This window comes from Chiloscyllium plagiosum, unplaced genomic scaffold (genome assembly GCF_037043375.1).
Source record: "Chiloscyllium plagiosum isolate Xiang-an unplaced genomic scaffold, Cpla_swu_hap1 HiC_scaffold_24, whole genome shotgun sequence".
Taxonomy (NCBI): Eukaryota; Metazoa; Chordata; class Chondrichthyes; order Orectolobiformes; family Hemiscylliidae; genus Chiloscyllium; species Chiloscyllium plagiosum.
In genome coordinates, this window is record NW_028270162.1 from 44,939,369 (window position 1) to 44,958,150 (window position 18,782).

Below are 18,782 nucleotides of genomic sequence, written 5' to 3' on the forward strand. Positions count from 1 at the left end.
GGATATCTTGCTGAATTTTGATTCTGTGCTTCCATACAGCTCTTGTGCAGATAGAGTCATAGTCATAGAGATGTACAGCACAGAAACAGACCCTTCAGTCCAACCTGTCCATGCTGACCAGATATCCCAACCCAATCTAGTCCCACCTGCCAGCACCCAGCCCATATCCCTCCAAACCCTTCCTATTCATATACCCATCCAGATGCCTTTTAAATGTTGCAATTGTACTAACCTCCACCACTTCCTCTGGCAGCTCTATAGTGATTAAATTTGTTAACTACATTGTTCAAATCAAGGTCACATCCTAATTGATCAAGAAGTGTTTCATTTGCTTCCCTGCTTTGGCTGGTTGGGGAAGATATATTTCCAGACCACTGATTAAAAACAAAATTAAATGCAATGGTTTGAATGGATAGTATCTTGTTTATTGGGATTTAATTGCTATTAAATTGTTTGATTTCAAGTATTGCTCTACTTCCATGCTCTAGGTCCTTTGAAGCTGAAGGCATAAACTCAGATGATTGAGTGATTAAATTCAGGGATACTCAAGAGGCCAGAATTGGAAGGGCTCGGATCATAGAACCCTACAATGTGGAAGCAGACCATTCAGCCCATCACGTTCACAACAACCCTCTGAAAAGCATCCCACCCAAAACCACCCCCTACCCAATTGCTGTAACCCTACATTTGCCATGGCGAACCCACCTATCCCGCACAAATTACCATGGCCAATCCACCTAAGCTGCATATCATTGGAGGAAATCCATACAGGCAACCTCCACACAGTCACCCAAGGATGGAATTAAACCCAGGTCCCCAGCACTGTGAGGCAAAAGTGCTAACCATTGTGTCACTGTGATGCCTCAGAGATTTCTGAAGCTGGAATAGATCATGCAAGTAGGGAGATGTGAGGCCATGTTTGAATTTGAAAAGCAAGGTGAGAGTTTTGAAATCAAGATATTGCTTAAGCAGGAGCCATGTAAGCCAATGAGCACAGGCATAATGGATAATGTCATGGTGACAGATCAGGATCTTGATGCATTATGTACAGTGACGACATTTACCTCCAAAGTGTGTTTTTTAAAATAAAGTCTGCTGTAGCCAAAACAAAATCTGCAGAAGTAAATTCTGCTGCTGTCTGGCAAAGTCTTGTGAAGGATTCATTGGACGTTGTACCTATAGAATGTCAGAGAAACATTAAACATAGAGAGAAGTGCAACAGGAAGAGCGAATAAAGGGGCTGATTAGCTCCCTCCTCTTTCAGAACTTTTGTGCTTTGACCTATGAGGAAAATATAAAGAAAGGTGTTCAAGTAATGCCTGCAATACTAATGCATGTTCATCCTATTGTTTCACTAGTGTGATGTGAGGGTCACAGCTCTGAGAATAGCTTTTTAAATACCATTGCACTGGAGGTAAAGAAATGTGAAAATATTCTCATTTACTCTGAGTGCTAGCAGTCAGGCATTGTCAAAAGGAGTCAAGACAGAAGAGTTTCAATCAACTTACAAAGTGTAGAATCATGAAATCAACTGTTTGACAATCAATGCTGATGCTACCAAGAACAACTACTGCAATGGCTATAACTATCAACTATCCAGTTCTCACTAAGTTGACTTCATCACACAGAGACAGTGATGGATGGCAAAGTCATATCTTTATACCAGAAATCACCTACATTCCAAACATCAGCAAGGCCCAAATATCATCCCCGAAGTATTTGTTTATGGTCTCTGCTGTTTCCTTGTACTCAGTTACAGTTGCATCTATCTCTACATCTAATGTACCTGTGTTTACTTTCATTAATCTCTTGCTGTTTATTTGTCTATAAAGACATTAGCGATCTATTTTTTGCTGTTCTGTTTTCATTTCTTCTTTTCTCTTTCACAATCAATTTATTGGTCCCCTTTGGCCAAATTCTAAAATCTTCCCAGAACTCAGTTCTTGCTATCCTTTTGGCAACAACATAACCTTCTACCTTTGATGTAATTCTGTATTATTTCCTTCTTACTTAAACATATTTGGACCATGTTTTCTATGGAGATGTTATGCCCTATCAGAATTTTTTTTTGCAAAATCTGTACTAATTCTTCAAGTACTAGCTATTAAATGCATGTTACCAGCATGGCTTTTAATCCAGTTTCCCCATTTACCTTGGTCCTACCTATTTTTAAATGAAGGTATGTGACAGATGAATGTAGTATCTGATGTATAAGATAATAGTTCTGAAACCGTTAATGTTGGAGCATTAGCTCCACCCAATCTGAAGATGTCATTCACTCTTCAGATGAAGCCATTGGAATTTTACACTTGCATCCATAAGGATAAGACATATTCTGTATCAGAATCCTTACTAATTATGCCTGGCTAGTAATTAAAATGTAAGTACTTATTGCAATCATGCATTAAACTACCTTTGTAATTAATACAAGTGCCACTGCTAATCAAGCTCAGCAGTGACCCATTCTCTGCCACAGATAAATGGACAAGCCTAGTATAGACAATGAGAAAGTGAGGACTGCGGATGCTGGACGTTAGAGTCAAGATTAGATTGGTGCTGGAAAAGCACAGCAGGTCAGGCAGCATCCGAGGAGCAGGAAAATTGACGTTTTAGGCAAAAGCCCTTCATCAGGGATGAGTATTCCTGATGAAGAGCTCTTGCCTGAAACATCGATTTTCCTGCTCCTCGGATGCTGCCTGACTTGCTGTGCTTTTCCAGCACACTCTGATCTAGTATAGATAGGGAATGATTGGTGACAGTGAGCTATTTTGAACAACTCGAGCCCAGTAGACACATTGTAACAGCTCACTATGGCCTCTTCAATTCCTCATGAACAATTCCTCTACTAAGAAAGATAATGGAAGCGACAATGTGCTGATTATTTCACCAGAATGGTTCCAGCGTTTCACAGAGAAGGTTCACTACCTTCTCAAGAGTACATAAGAATACAGAAGCCACAGCTCAATAGTTTTCAACTCTCACCCCAAACTCTGAAAGCTCTGGGTTCAGAGACTTGAGTGCAATATCAAAGGCGACGTTTTAAGGTTTTACTGAAGAGGTGCTGCACTGTTGGGGATGCTATCTTTCAGATGAGATGCTCAGCGGCATCTCAGTCTGCTGTGCCCAATGAATGCACAAGATTACATAACATTGTATCAAAGAACAGCAAAGTGGCTATCCCCAGTGCTGTTTGTAAGATTTTGCTGTGGTCAATTTGGCTGCTGCATTTATTACATGACCACATTACATCTCAAATATATTCCATTCACTATATAATATTTTAGAATGAATTGAAGGCATGGGGAGTGCCAAATGAATATGTGGTATTCAATGGAAAATAAACACTGGTAAGGAAAAGTAGCTTCCTTGGTTAGAGAGCATAATAGACAAGACTGAAGGTGTGGATTCACCCTGCATACAACTGAAGGTAATGCTTGGAACCTGGCACGTCTTGCCCCATTGTGATATCTTGGCCATGATTAGGAACCCTTCAACAGCCAAGAACATGACAGAAAGAAAGAGGATAAACACCAGCTATATCAATGATGCCAACATCATTTTTTAAAATGAGTTAATTCATTCTCTTGTTTCTGTCACACAACACCAAGTTATAGTCCAACAGGTTCATTTGGAAGCACTAGCTTTCGGAGCGCTGTTCCTTTTTCAGGTGATTGTGAAGGAATGGTGCTCCAAAAGCTAGCCCTTCCAAATAAACCTGTTGGACTATAACTTGGTGTTGTGTGATTTTTAACTTTGTCCACCCCAGTCCAACACCAGCACCTCCAAGCCTTGTTTCTTTGATAATCATCCTTTAGATGAGACATTAATGGGTTGGTGTCCTAGTTTCCAATCTATTATTAACACTCTACATTTTTGTCAAGCACAATATGAAACTTTTCCAGTTATCTCCCTTAATTTATTGCCACTAAAATAAAAAGCAATTGTCTTTCACCTCAGTGCTACCTGTGATACAATATGGGCACATAATGGTAGACTTATTTGCCTGTGAACTGTGTGAGTTCAGATATTTGATAAATTTGTGTAAATAATGTAAGTATACATCCTCATACAGTAATCCAAGCTATGAAAGTACAATAATTATATTTGTAATTTAAAAATGCAAGGGAAAGGAAAATGCATGACCAATATTAAAAACTGTGGAAGACAAGGGAAGACTATTAATGAATTAAAAATTAATTAACACTGGACATATGTTTGAAAAGAGCAAATATTACAGGATTAAAAAGCAGAATTAGTTTCATGCCACAATGTCCACGTGACAATGTGCTCTATACACACACACATGCACAGAAATGTTAATACTTTTAATCACCTTTGTCTTGACCGAGTTCAGTAAAATAAGTTGCTTTTATTGCTGTTCTGCAAGATGTACTATTTACTGCAGAATGTCACTTTAACCTGGCAGTTTAGTTTTATTGTCACCTGATCTGAATGTTTAAAGTTAACTCATCTCGTTGGTGGTGAATGGTGTATTGCAAAAGCCAGGCCTGGATTTCTGTGCACAATGTATGAAGAAAATTGCAGCAGTATTTCTGTCATTGATCTTGATTTCTCTCATTTTGATGTTGAAGTTCTAAAATGGGTAACTCTAAACAAGGGAAACCTTGCACAATTTAAACAAAATCTAAATGAGACTATTTGTTGACACGTTAGATCATTTTATCAACATTAGATATCTGTACCTGCAACAGCTAAAAGTTACAGCTGGAGGAGAGGAATCTGAGTTCAGATATAGTATTATAGTCCTTTATTATTCTTGATAACTGGGATTTATAACAAATCAATATATGCATTGAGAACAGGCCATTTCTGCCTGAATATGATAATAAATATGTTTAAGCCCATTTAAGGAACTCTATGTTCCTTTAATTTTGGCACTTTGTGCAACATTAATTTCTTCTGCTCCACCATTGACAAATGTGCTGTCTGCAGTTCTGGAACTGGCTTCTAACATATCTCCATTTCTCTTACTCCCTTCATATAACTTCATAAAAACTATCTTTCTCTCCAAGTCTTTGATCACTTGTTCTAACACGTCCTATGTGGTTCAGTGTCAAATTCTGTCCAATAGTATTGCGGTGAAACTCCAAGTGATACTTTTACCAAAAAAATGAATTACACTATAAATGCAAGGTGCGGTTCTTGTAAAGTAACATTATTTGCTTGTAAGTACCAATTTAGAACATAACAACTGGAACTCAGCGTATTATGGGAGTCAAAAGTAAATTGGCCATTTGACCCAACTCTTTGAAGATCTAACCATGAGGCTCACCCCCTTACCTCTGGTCTCTGCATCCCTGGATATTAAAAGCTATACTAAATAAACATTCAGCAATTATCTCACCAGCTAGCTTGTTTAGTCATTTAACATAAATTACATGATTTCTTGGAAACACTATTTTGAAGCATTGCTGGAAAAAGAATAAGTTTCCGATCTTTTAAAAAAACTTTCCTCACAGAACCTTAAACCAAACATCCATTTAGAACCAAAGTCTTAAAGAATAAAAATATATCATAAGCATTTATCACACCATTTTAGCTGTTCCTAGTCATCTTATATTGAACTTGCAGGTCACAAAATGAGAGCTTTATGAAAACAATGGTCAAGCACAGGTTTATACATCATAAAATACCTCTATAGAATTAACTTTCAATGTCGTAGTTGAACAGTGGGATTAAGCTGGATGACCAGCATTGAAATGATGGGCTGATTGGCTTCATTGCCTACTGCAAATTTCTGTGAATGTACAAACATACATTCATGAAGCAGGAGTCAATCACTTGGCCCCTTGAGCTTAATTGACTATTTAATAAGATGGTGGCTGACCGTCTGATTGTCATCTCAAATCCACATTCCTACGTACCCCTGATCATGTTGGCCCTCCTTGTTTACCAGGAGTCTGGTCACTTCTGCCGTAAAAATATTTAAAGACTAAGTCTCAACTGCCTTTTAAGGAAGAGTTCCAAAGTCCCACCACCTACCGTGAGAAAAAAATTGCATCATCTCTGCTTTAAATGGTTGACCTGTATTTTTAAACAGTGACCTTTACTTCCAGTTTTTCCCATAAGAGGAAACATTCTCTCGATATCTTCCCTGTCAAGACCCTTCAAGTTCTTATTTGGGTGGCATGAAATCAGCCCTACTCAAACTTACTTTGCAAGTCAATCTCTCAAAAGAATTGACAAATTGATAGCCCTATTTTGAGAAGGAATTGAAACCCTTATGTACAAAAGGGAGAAAGCTGTTGGAATCAAAAGAACTAGGGGCAGGAGGAGGTCATTCCCTCAAACCTGCTCCATCATTTAATAACTGACCTCATCTCGGCCTCAACTCCACTTTCCTGCCTGCTCCCCATAACCCTTCAACCTGTTACTAAGTAAGAATCTGTCCATCTCCTCCTTAAATTTATTCAGTGTCCTAGCAACAACACAGTCTAGGGTAGTGAATTTCTTTAGGTTCACAACCCTTTTGAGAGAAGTAATTCCTTCTCATCTTGCTTTTAAATCTGTCATCCTTTCGCCTAAATGATGACCTCTCATTCTAGAGTATCCCACAAGGAGACAAATCTGCTCTACATCTTCACCAATCCTCTTTGGCACCTTAATTAGATTTCCTCTCGTTCTTTTAAAATCTGGGTCTAAACTGCTCGATCTCTCCTAATCCGACAAGCCTTTCATCTCGAGAACTAATCTAGGAAAAATTTTCTGAATCAAGTCCAGTGTATTTTCAAGCCTGCCCACAATGTTCTCCTCCAGTTTAACCCATCCCAGCATTGCTCTGGTTTGTTCATTGTGCCTTTCTGTTTCACTCTAATTTTGTATCGCCATTAGCAGCGGCTTGATCAAAGTCAGTTAAAATAAAGTGATAAAATGGTTGCATGATATCGACTCATAGAGTTATACAACATGGAAACAGATTCTTTGGTCCAACTTGTCCATGCCAACCAGATATACTAATCTGATCTAGTCCCAGCACTTGGCCCATATCCCTCTAAAAACCCTTCCTATTCATATACCCATCCAGATGCCTTTTACATGTTGTAATTATACCAGCCTCCACCACTTCCTCTGGCAGCTCATTCCATACACGCACCACTCTCTGCATGAAAAGGTTACACCCCAGGTCCCTTTGAAATCTTCCCCCTCTCACCTTAAACCTATGCCCTCTAGTTTTGGATTCCCCTAGTCTGGGAAAAGGACCTTGGCTTTCACCCTATCTATGCACCGCATGATTTTATAAACATCTTCTATAAGGTCATCCCTCAACCTCTGATATGCCTGGAAAAAAAACCCAGTCTATTCAGCCTGTCACTGTCGCTGAAACCCTCCACTCCCAGCAATCTCCTTGGAAATCTTTTCTGGGCCTTATCAAGCTGAACAATATCTTTCCTATAGCAGGGAAGCTAGAATTGAATGCTGTCTTCCAAAAGTGGTCTAACCAATGACCTGTATAGCCTCAAAATGACCTCCCAATTCCTATACTCAATGCACTGAGCAATAAAGGCAAGTGTGCTAAATGCTTTCATCACCATCCTGTCTACTATGCTGACTTTATCTTGCCACACGTATATCTGAACATAGAATAAAAGCAGAAAAATATCCCAGGCCAAATTTTGATAACATTTAAACACCCACCATGAGGGTGTTGTGACTGAATAGGCCTGCGCATAGTCAGGCAGTAGCCCTGGCCCTGAGTATCTGATGGTAGAATCAGAGAACAGTTAAAAGCTCAGGAGAAAGCCATTCAGCCCATTGTCTCCATGATAGGTCTCTGACAGAGAAACTCAACTATTATCACTCTTGGTTTCTCTCCATAAAACTGAGAAGGTTTTCTCTTCATGCAATTATTACATTCCCTTTGGAAACCCATCATTGAATCATACTCACCACACTGCCTGGCAGTGCATTTCAAATCCTGACCACTTGCTGTGCAAAGTAATTTTTCCCCACGTCCTCTTTGAGGCAGGAACTCAGACATTGTTTTCAGATTTGAAGACCTGGGGCAGCTTAAAGGGGAATAGGTAGCAAAATGGGCAGAAGACAGGAGACAGTGGAGGACAGAAACCCCATCAGGAACAACAGCATCAGACTTGGCATACGCTGAGGTAGACATGCTCTTGGAAGCAAAGAGGCCAAGGTGGGTAGGACTTTTTAACCCCTTAGATAAGAAACCATTTCGGATAACACGCAGGAAGGTTGCAGAATCAGTTCGCACTCTCTTTCGAAACCCTAGATCAGCACCAACTTAGTGGAGAAAAGTTATGGATTTGACCAATATAGAGAATGCTGGAGAATCTCAGCAGATCTGGCAGCATCTTGTCACCTTGTCACCTGTTCCTAGTTACCCTCGAGATGTTAACAAGCCAATTTTGCAGACCATTGCAGTCTACATTGTAAGGTTGCTCCAACAATACCAGAAGCTTGACCCAATGACAACAAAGCAATACTATTATGGCACAATCTTCCTGCAATGTTCAAGCATTATGTAAGTTGCCAGCAGTTAATGCTCTTGCACACTGTTGCCACTCAATCAATGTTACATCTGGACACCACAAGATTACCAACAACTTGCAGCTTTACACTTTAAACCATCACTCCTGCTGTCTAAATGCAAAAGTTATGATTCCTCATATTTGTGGGGCAAATCTGATTTCCCACATTTGCTAAGTACTATTTAATCAAGGCTGCATGTAGGTTGCAGCAAAAGATGACTGGAACGACAGTTGATGAGATTATTGTCAAATAAAAACAGGTTGCTGCTTAAGGAAAGGAAATACTGAGCATCAGAGAATGATGGGTGGGAAGCAGTGTTGCTGCTGAAAAGAACTAAAACCATGAAACAGCTTTGCAGAAAGATAAAACACATTTAGCTTTTGAGGTTCCAACAGAAAGATCTAGCAGACTGTCTAGTGAATGCCTCATTTCTGCTGCTTGATACAAGCAAAAGATTTTGAGATTTGTAAGATCAAAATTTTATCAAGAGGAAAAGGGAATACTTGCAGTTGTGTAACTCCTTCACAAACTTAGGGCATCCCAAAGTGCTTTGCAGCCAATGAAGGCTGTTGGAAGTGTGCTCAATGTTGTAATGCAGAAATCATAGATGCCAATTTGTGGACATTATGGCTTTATAAACAAGAGTGGAATAAATGACTAAATGCTCAGTGGAGTGATAAATGTCATCCAGATCACAAGGATGTACTCCACTGCTTGAATTTGAATAGAGCCAGGTAATCTTTTACATTCACTTATAAGGAATGGAGTTCCCTACCTCATTCATTACCAGGTGATAGCACCTCCAACAGTGCAGCATCCCAACATTCCTGCAGCAATGTGCCTCCCCAGCTCTGTGTTCAACCCTCTGGAGTCGGATTTGATCCCACAACATACTGACTCAGAGAGGAAAGAATGCTCACCACTATTGAAAGCAGGGCTCTAAGTCTCTATCTACCCTTCTTCCTCCATGCCATATAAAGATGATTGCTCTCCTGGGCCACCACAGACCATTTCCAGCAACTGGGCAAAGATTGGCAGCCAGAAAATCAAGCATTTGGTAGATTATAACTGTGACATAAATGCTATGTAGGGACTTTGTCTCCAATAAAGGGAGTGGTAAGTTTCTCCCTCTTATTATAACAGTCAGTCTTTCACACATTGTAAAGGAATACGAATGACTCATTTTCCACTGGGAGCTTTCCTCTACGCGCACACTACAAAGGATCAGCTAATCTAGTCAGATCAGATTGTGTGTATTTTCTGAGGTACCCCGCCTCACATTGAATGCTGTCATATCCTGTACATCTCACACTGGATGCTGGCTGTTACACCATTGGTATGGGACACACTGACTGACCCTTTCTGACTCACACTGGAACGATCAATAAAATTTTTCTTTGCAAAACAAAGCAATAATATTGAGACAACTACACACACCCAGGAGTAATGATATGTGATGCTGCCGTGCACTGCTCACTGAGATCATTTCACTTCCCCCCTTCACACTTTGATCATCTTTGCCTAAGTGTCAGCAGATGGCCTTGTTCAGAGAAAATAATTACTCATCTACCTCAATAATTTCACATCAGAAAAAAGAATGAATCTGCTTCAAAGTACTTCACAGAAGCTCATTAATAAACCCAGTGTCATCCAATGTGTGCAAATCGCTATTTCAGTGCATCCCTTCCAGTGAAACAATCGGATAATGTTGTTTCACCAACAAAGAGATTGCATTAGATCTGTGGAAATGATGAGAAAGAAGAACTCACAAACTAAATTAGACAAACTATAGCTTGGTTAAGACATTCTTCACCCAAAGAATGCACTGATTGACAAAGAAAACAGCTACTGTATACATGAATTTACTGAAACCTGTAATTACAATCCATATCCAACAGCTCCAAAATTCCTCTCACTTCTTTCAGTCTTATGTGTGGGATCAGCATTTCTTAAATACTTGAGGTCATGATTTTTAATCACTTGACTGTTAGAGTTGTGGCTTTACACCAGAATTAACTTCCTAAATCTCTTCTTTCTGCCTGTTTTTTTCCTCCTTTTAAGATTATTAAAACCTAATTCTTTGAGTGTCCCATCCTAACATATCCAGACGTGAGTTGTCTGATAACACCCCTTGGGACATTGAGGTACACTTTAAAGATACCATGTAAATGAAAGTTGTTTGTGTTGAAGTTGGAGAATCAAACCTTAGCTTTCTGTAGAAGGCTGGTATGGTAAAAGGTCTCACTATCGTGTACTTACCTTGCAACCAGACCAAACTAAACTGAATCACCTCCTTGTATATCCTGATATCAGTTGTGTGGCTATCATTGTCACCCACAGGCAGAACTTTGTGCCATTCTTTATGGCACATTAGCTGTGGGCAGAGCATTTAATCGGGCAAATGGGAGCGGGGGCCTACCCACTGCCTTCATGCCTTCACACCAATTAAATCTGGGGCAGGAAGCAAAACTAAACCATCAATTTTTGGCTTCCATCCTCTGTATTTAATACTTGAGACCGTCCCTTGACAAAAATGGAATTTGAAAAAGGAAAAGCGCACTGACTCGAGATGGCCACAGTAATCATCTGACCTACTTTGGCTAAAATGATGTAACATCAGTCTGAACTAAAATTATCATGTTACAAAAATATCTGAAACCAGTCACTGAGTCCTTTATTTCCCCTTTGATTTACACCCCTTTGGAAGTTTTAAATATTGAGAAATAAAAGTCATCTGCAGATTATCTTGCTTGGAAATAAAAAGCAACAAAGTTTCTCAGTTGTGCCTTCCTCAACCCGAGGTCCAGATACAGGAATACTGAGAGCAGCCTCTACATTACCCCAACCTCCACCCCTACCTCCCACTGGCACTATCATTTAGCAGCTGGTGAACAATGCAATGTGGGCACTGATGATAAAGTCAATATGTAGTGCCCATTCCTAATTGCCTTTGAGAAGGTGATGGCTTTTCGAACCACTGCAGTCCTTGAGATGAAGTTACTTCCACAGTGTTGTTAGGAAAGAAGTTCCAGACTCTTGACCTGATGAAGACAAAGGAACATTGATAAAGTTCCATGTCAGATTTGTGTGACTTGGAGGAGAACTTACAGCTGATGGTATTCCCACATGTTAGTCTAGACAGTAGGGACTGAATATCTGGAAGGTGCTGTCAAAGAAGTCTTGATAGTTGCTGCAATGCATTTTTTAAAAGTACACACTGCTGTCACTGTGCATCCACTAATGGAGAGAGTGAACTCTGAAGTTGACGGAAGTGATCTTAATCGAAAGAGCTACAGGGGCCAGTATCCCATCACCAAATCACCCTTTATTTACTTGTGCTCAGTACTCTGGTTGTGGCCAGCCCACAGCTCGGAGTCAGTTGCCTGAATTGAGGCGATTCTAAACTCCTGGTTATATTGGTCAGCTAGGGCTTCCCAACTTGACCTAGGTTAGCCAACAGGGTCAACCTGATTCCAATCACTTCAGGTGCCAGGTTTCTTGAGTGCTGTTGAAGCTTCACCGATCCAGACAAGTGGAGAGCATTCTATCACACTACTGAAACAAACCTTGTAGATAACAGACTGGCTGTGGAGAGGCTGCAGATGAGTAACTTAGTTTCCAGTCTCTGACCTGTTCTTGTAGCCACAGTTTGTATGTAGTTTCTCCAGTAGTGGCCTCGAGATTGTTGATGGTGGGGCATTCGGCGATGACAATGCTACTGAATATCACAGAGAGGTGCCCAAATACTTTGTTACTGGAGATGTTCCCTACTCGGCACACATAAAAGGGAAAAGCTAAGACATCAGACTTTGTAGAAAGAGTTGACAAATGGAACAGTACTGAGCCAGAAAGAATCCCACATAATTAGCTGGCTATAATTAAAAGTGAAAACACTCACATGCCATGAATTACTTGAGGACATTGTTTGTATTAAATGGACAAAGTTGGCAGGCATTAGAGAAACAACACGTTCACAAAAACAGTCTTAGCATAGACAGTCAGTCTGTCTGTTTTTGGTGTCATTAATTGAAAGAGGAATGCTGACTAGAATACCTGGAGGACCCCCTGTATTTCTGCAAACAATTCCATCGAAACCCTTGCCATCAGTTCTCCCTTGATTCGAGAATGAGATCTACTCAGGGTTGCCAATTCCTGCCATTGATGTTCATGTGACTGAAGCGGCCAATTATTGACATTCAGACCTTTGGGTACATTGGACAGAACATCCCATGAGCCACTGGGATTCGGAGTGCAGAATTTGCTTCCATTTCTTTCCTTCTTTATGTCTGCTCATTATTAAATGCTTGGACTCAAAATGTGATACAACCCGATATATAGGTGCTGCCTTGTTGAATGATTGGTCACAAGCTTCCCCCTATAATGACAGGTTACATCCAAAAGACACAATTTAAGACAACGTAGCACTTCTTCCGAACAGCACAGGAATATTGGTGTAAATTATGAGCTCAAAACCCAGTAAAGATTTCACATACATAACATTCTTGAAAATGAGTCAGAAAGTTGAGAGTGAAGTCCTAAAATGTGTTGTCACTGAATACTGATGCAATAAAAAAGTCTACATGTTAGAATCATGTTTCATGCTACTGCAAATGGAGGTATGACAGTATTTTACATAGAGTGAGATTACATTTAAACTGCAAAAACAGACAACTCCACCCTTTGCTGTCTATACCAGCATTTATACTCTGAACAAGACTCCTCCAATTTACCTCAATTCATCCAATCAACATTTCCTTCATTTTCTTTCTCTGTCACATATTTAGTTCCCCTTTATTGTATCCATATTATTTACCTCAGTTATTCTTATGCACATTTTAACTACTTTCTGAATAAAGAAAATTCTCCTAAGCATGTTATTTGATTAATGAGTGTCTATCTTTTATTTATGACCCAAGCTTTGGACTTCTAATAAGTGCAAGAGGTTCTCGATAATCCATGAACAACAGCTCACAGTTATATAGTGCTGCAACTCAACAAAATGCCCCAAGATGCTCATAAGAGTGTTAAAAAATAAACTTTGACACCAAGCCACATAAAGGGCAGAAAACAAAAAAAAGTGATGAAAACTTAATGTTTTAAGGCGTATGGTAAAGGAGGAGTGGGAAGTACAAAGGAGGAGAGTTTTAGTAAGGATATTCCAGAGCTTAGGCCATTGACATCCGTCACCGGGATTAATTAAAATGGTGGATGCACATGGTGGATGAATTGGAGGGCCACAGTCATCCTGGAGAGTTGTAGGTCTGCCAGTGATTACAGAGGAAGGGAAACATGAGGACTTGAAGGCATTGAAACAAGAATGAGAGTTTTAAAACCAAGCTATTGCTCAACGAGAGGTTGGTGAACCCAGGGATGATGAGTGGATGGAACATGGTGTGAGTTAAGATATAGGCAGCAGAGATTTTGGTACCGTAAGGTTACAGAGGGTGGAAGATTGGAAGTGATCCATTGCAATAATCAAATCGAGGTGCAACAAAGGTAGGAGAAAACAGAAGCTTTTGTAAATGTAAAGATGTCCATCAGGAACTTTCAGTAGTCATAGAGTCATAGAGATGTACAGCACTGAAACAGATCCTTATTCCAACTCGTCTATGCCAACCAGATATTCCAAATTAATCTAGTCCCATTTGCCAGAATTTGGCCCATATCCCTCCAAACCCTTCCTATTCATATACCCATCCATATGCTTTTAAATTTTGGAATTGTACCAGCCTCCAGCACTTTCTCTGGCAGCTTATTCCATTCATGCACCACTCTTTTCATGCAAAAGTTGCCCCTTAGGTCCCTTTTAAATTTTTTCCTTCTCACCCTAAACTTATGCCCTCTAGTTCTGGACACCCCCCCCCCACCCCCAACCCAGGGAAAAGACCTTGTTTACTTACTCTGTCCATGGCCCTCATGATTTTATAAACCTCTGTAAGGTCATGCCTCAGCCTCTGACGCTCCAGGGAAAACAGCCTCAGCCTATGCAGTGTCTCCCTATAGCTCAAACCCTCCAACCTTGATATCATCCTTGTAAATCTTTTCTGAACCCTTTCAAGTTTCACAACATCCTTCCTATTGGAGGGAGACCAGGATTGCACACAATATTCCAAAAGTGGCCTAACCAACATCCTGTACAGCCACAACATGACCTCCCAACTCATATATTCAATACTCTGACCAATGCAGGAAAGCATACCAAACACCTTCTTCACTATCCTATCCACCTGTGACCCCACTTTCAAGGAGCTATGAACCTGCACTCCAAGTTCTCTTTGTTCAACAACACTTTAGATAAATGGTAGGTGTCTTTACCCTTGGCTGGGGGATTTCAAGAACAGGGGGCACATTTTTAAGGTAAGAAGAGTGAGATTTTAAAAAGACATGAGGGGGGAATTATTTTACACAGTGCGTGCTTCGCATGTGGAATGAACTTGCTGAGGAAGTGGTTGATGCAGGCGCAGTTACAATGTTTAAAACACACTTAGATAAGTCCATGAATAGGAAAGGTTTGGAGGGATATGAACCAGGAACAGGCAGGTGGGGCTAGTTTAGTTTGGGATCATGTTCAGTATGGACTGGTTGGACTGAAGCATCTGTTTCCATGCCGTATGACTATAAGTGTCAATTTCCTTTCGGTGGGCATTTTCTACCCAATTTTCTACCCTGATGAAGGGCTTTTGCCTGAAACGTCAATTTTCTTGCTCCTTGGATGCTGCCTGACCTGCTGTGCTTTTCCAGCACCACTCTAATCTTGACTCTGATCTCCAGCAACTTCATCTATTTTCTACCCAATGCCAACCATGAAAAGCAAATTGTCATGAGACAGGCAGGCTGGGGGAAGGTGAGAAGCCAGCAGAGTGATAACTCCTCAGTGGAGCTGAACTAGGGAATCGGCGTTGGGAGAATTGGGGCATTAAAACTCCTACAGATCCCACTCTCCTTTCAACCGCTCATACTGTTACCACATGTATTGGAATCCTAAATGGGACGCTGACACAAATATTTAAACTTGCCCTGTGTTGCATCGAAACCCATTCCAACTGTGGCTTGAAAACTGAGCTGGGTGGGTCTCAGGTTGTCTTTATCACTCAGACTTTTTAAAAATATATATACAAATTTGAGTACTGTCCTCTTTTTTTCAGTACGAACAGTGCAAGATAAAAGAAATCACCTGCAGGGGTATTTAGAGGTGAAGTCACTAAAATACAATATTCGTGTTTAGTTCTTTTGGCATGAGTCTGCGGATTGAAATGAGCAAAACTGAGAGAAAGTGAGGACTGCAGATGCTGGAGATCAGAGTCGAGAGTGTGGTGCTGGAAAAGCACAGCAGGTCACGCAGCATCCGAGGAGCAGGGGGATCGATGTTTCGGGCATAAACCCTTCTTCAGGAATGAGGCTTGTGGGCCAAGGAGGCTGAGAGATAAATGGGAGGAGGGTGGAGCTGGGGGGAAGGTAGCTGTGAGTGGGATAGCTCGATGAAGGTGGGGTTGAAGATGATAGGTCGGAAAGGAGGGTGGAGCGGATAGGTGGGAAGGAAGATGGACAGGTAGGACAGGTCAAGAGGGTTGTACTGAGTTGGAAGGTTGGATCTGGAATAAGGTGGGGGCTGGGGAAATGAGGAAACTGGTGAAATCAACATTGATTCTGTGTGGTTGGAGGATCCCAAGGCAGAAGATGAGGTGTTCTTCCTCCAGGCAGCAGGCAGTAAGCAGGCACTAGCATGTCCTTGGCGGAGTGGGAGAAAGAGTTAAAGTGTTTGGTCATGGGGCGGTGGGGTTGGTTGGTGCGGGTGCCCCAGAGATGTTCTCTGAAGTGCTCTGCAAGTAGGTGTCCTGTCTTCCCAATGTAGAGGAGACCACATCAGGAGCAACAGATACAGTAAATGACTGTGTGGAAGTGCAGGTAACTCTCTGATGGATATGAAAGGCTTCTTTGGGGTCTTGGACAGAGGTGAGGGGAGAAGTGTGGGCACAGGTTCTGCATTTCTTGTGGTGGCAGGGGAAGGTGCCTAGAGGGGAGGGTGGGTTGTTGGGGGATGTGGACCTGACACAAGAGTTCCGGAGGGAATGGTCTTTCTCGAAAATGGATAGGGGTGGGGAGGGAACTATATCTCTGGTAGTGGGGTCTTTTTGTAGGTGGCGCAAATGGCAGAGGATGACGCGATGGATACAGTGGTTGGTAGAGTGGAAGGTGAGAATTAGATAGTTCTGCCCTTGTTGTGGTTGAGGGGTGGTGTTTGAGGGCGGAGGTGTGGGAAGTGGAGGAGAGATGTGCTGGAGGGCATCATCAACCACATGGGAGGGAAAATTGCTTTGAAGCAGGAGGCCATCTGGTGTGTTCTGTGGAGGAATTGGTCTTCCTGGGAGCAGATGCGGTGGAGGCAGAGGACTGATAACAGCACCTCTGCCAGGACATCATACCAGACACTGATAAACCCAATCGAATCAAATCAGTTCAATGCTGTGTATTGACTCAGAATATTCATGGATTAACACATTACTCCACACTTCCCTCAGAAAGGTGTAAAGCTTCTAATGTTCAATGTACTTGGCTAATATTCAACAAACACACCACTGCTGGTTAGGGTTGTGAAGGAAAGTCCGATAAGACATGTCAATGACACATAGTCATTGCGTAGTTCAAAGTGGAGGACAAGTACGACCAAGCATGTTCATTTCCAAGTGTTACTGCTTCATTTTAACTGGCTTTTCTCTCTAGACAGGAATCCTGAACATGGAATGTTTGCATGCTTGAGGTTTATGTCTGCCCAGCTTGAAATCAAGAGCACCTCAATTTTGCTAAATGCTCTTAATTCTGCAAAGATTGAATGAAATGTGAACACTGTCAAACTGTTCTTTTGAGGTGCTTATGTCACTCACGCCTCTAAGAGTGGGATGCTACATTGATAAAAGGTTTGGGGAGAATGTTGGTAAAAGCAGGGTTGCAAAAACTGAATGCTTTATCACTGCTTGTGAATTGGATGGTGCAGGGGATCATTTGTAGTCTTTGTTCCCAGAGGGAAAACTGGTAAAATTCCAGTGATAGTTTTTGGAAGTGCACAACCACCTGATGAAGGAGCAGTGCTCTGAAAGCTAGTGCTTCCAGTTAAGCCTGTTGGACTATAATCTGGTGTTGTGTGATTTTTAACTTTGAATTTAAGAGGCAGGAAGCCAATGCAGATCAATGAAAGGGAAATCAGCTCAGCAAAATGAAGAAGACACTCAAACTGAGGGCACACAAGCCTTTCTTCACCACAACCTAAGTTCAAATTTGCCCCTTACCCATTGATTATTTTCTGCTAAAGCTGAAACTATCTTCCCACATGTGGTGATTGAAGGTCTTTGTGACATATTCAACATGATTTATTACTTATAATAGCTTCCAATTTTAATTTTCTTTATTAACTCCCAAATTAAATTGCACATGACACCCTCTTTGTGGGAACTGAGCCAAAACTCCTCTTTGTTTGTGAGACTCGCTGGATGATATCATCCAAAATTAGGTTTAATAAATCAGGATGATTTCTTAACTGCAAAACATGTTGGTACTCCTCCTCCTTTGAACCTTTTCCTCCCTGCAAAAGTAGATCAAATGCAACCAGCAGGAACCTCCTTGCCCTGAAAGTCTATCACTGCCTTTTAACTTTCACAATTGTGTTTATGTTTTAATTGTACCTGGTACATTGGAAGCCACTGATACGAGTTAAAATCTGAAACAAAATCAGATGCAGAAAGAAAAGATCAAAGTTAAGGTGTGTTACAACTCAACATGGGATACAGCATCATTCATCAAGTATTATATGTTAAAGTCCTACGGGCTCTTTCAGATCCTACTGTTTATTCATATCAGTAACATACCAATTAAATTCTTTAATCTATCTGCATGACAGGTAAGGTGCAGGGAATACATGTAATGGTTCCCTACTGCACTGGCTTCCTGAGGTAAATAATGATTTTCCCAACAGTATGTAAAGTATTATGCAAATTGCCATACCAACAGATCTTCCCTTTATCGGGAAATAACTGAGAAATTTATTCTGCTTTGCATAGGAAGATGCAATTATGAAAATAAAAGCAGAACTGGGTTATTCAGCCTATCAAGCACACTCTGTCATTCAACACTATCATGGCTGATTCTCAATGCCATACTCTCGCTCTCTCCCATGTTGTCTTTAGTTTGTAGAAATCTATCAATTTGTTTCTGAAACATATTCAGTTCTTGGATTCCAGAGGGTACAGAATCCCACAGGTTCAATACCTTCTGAA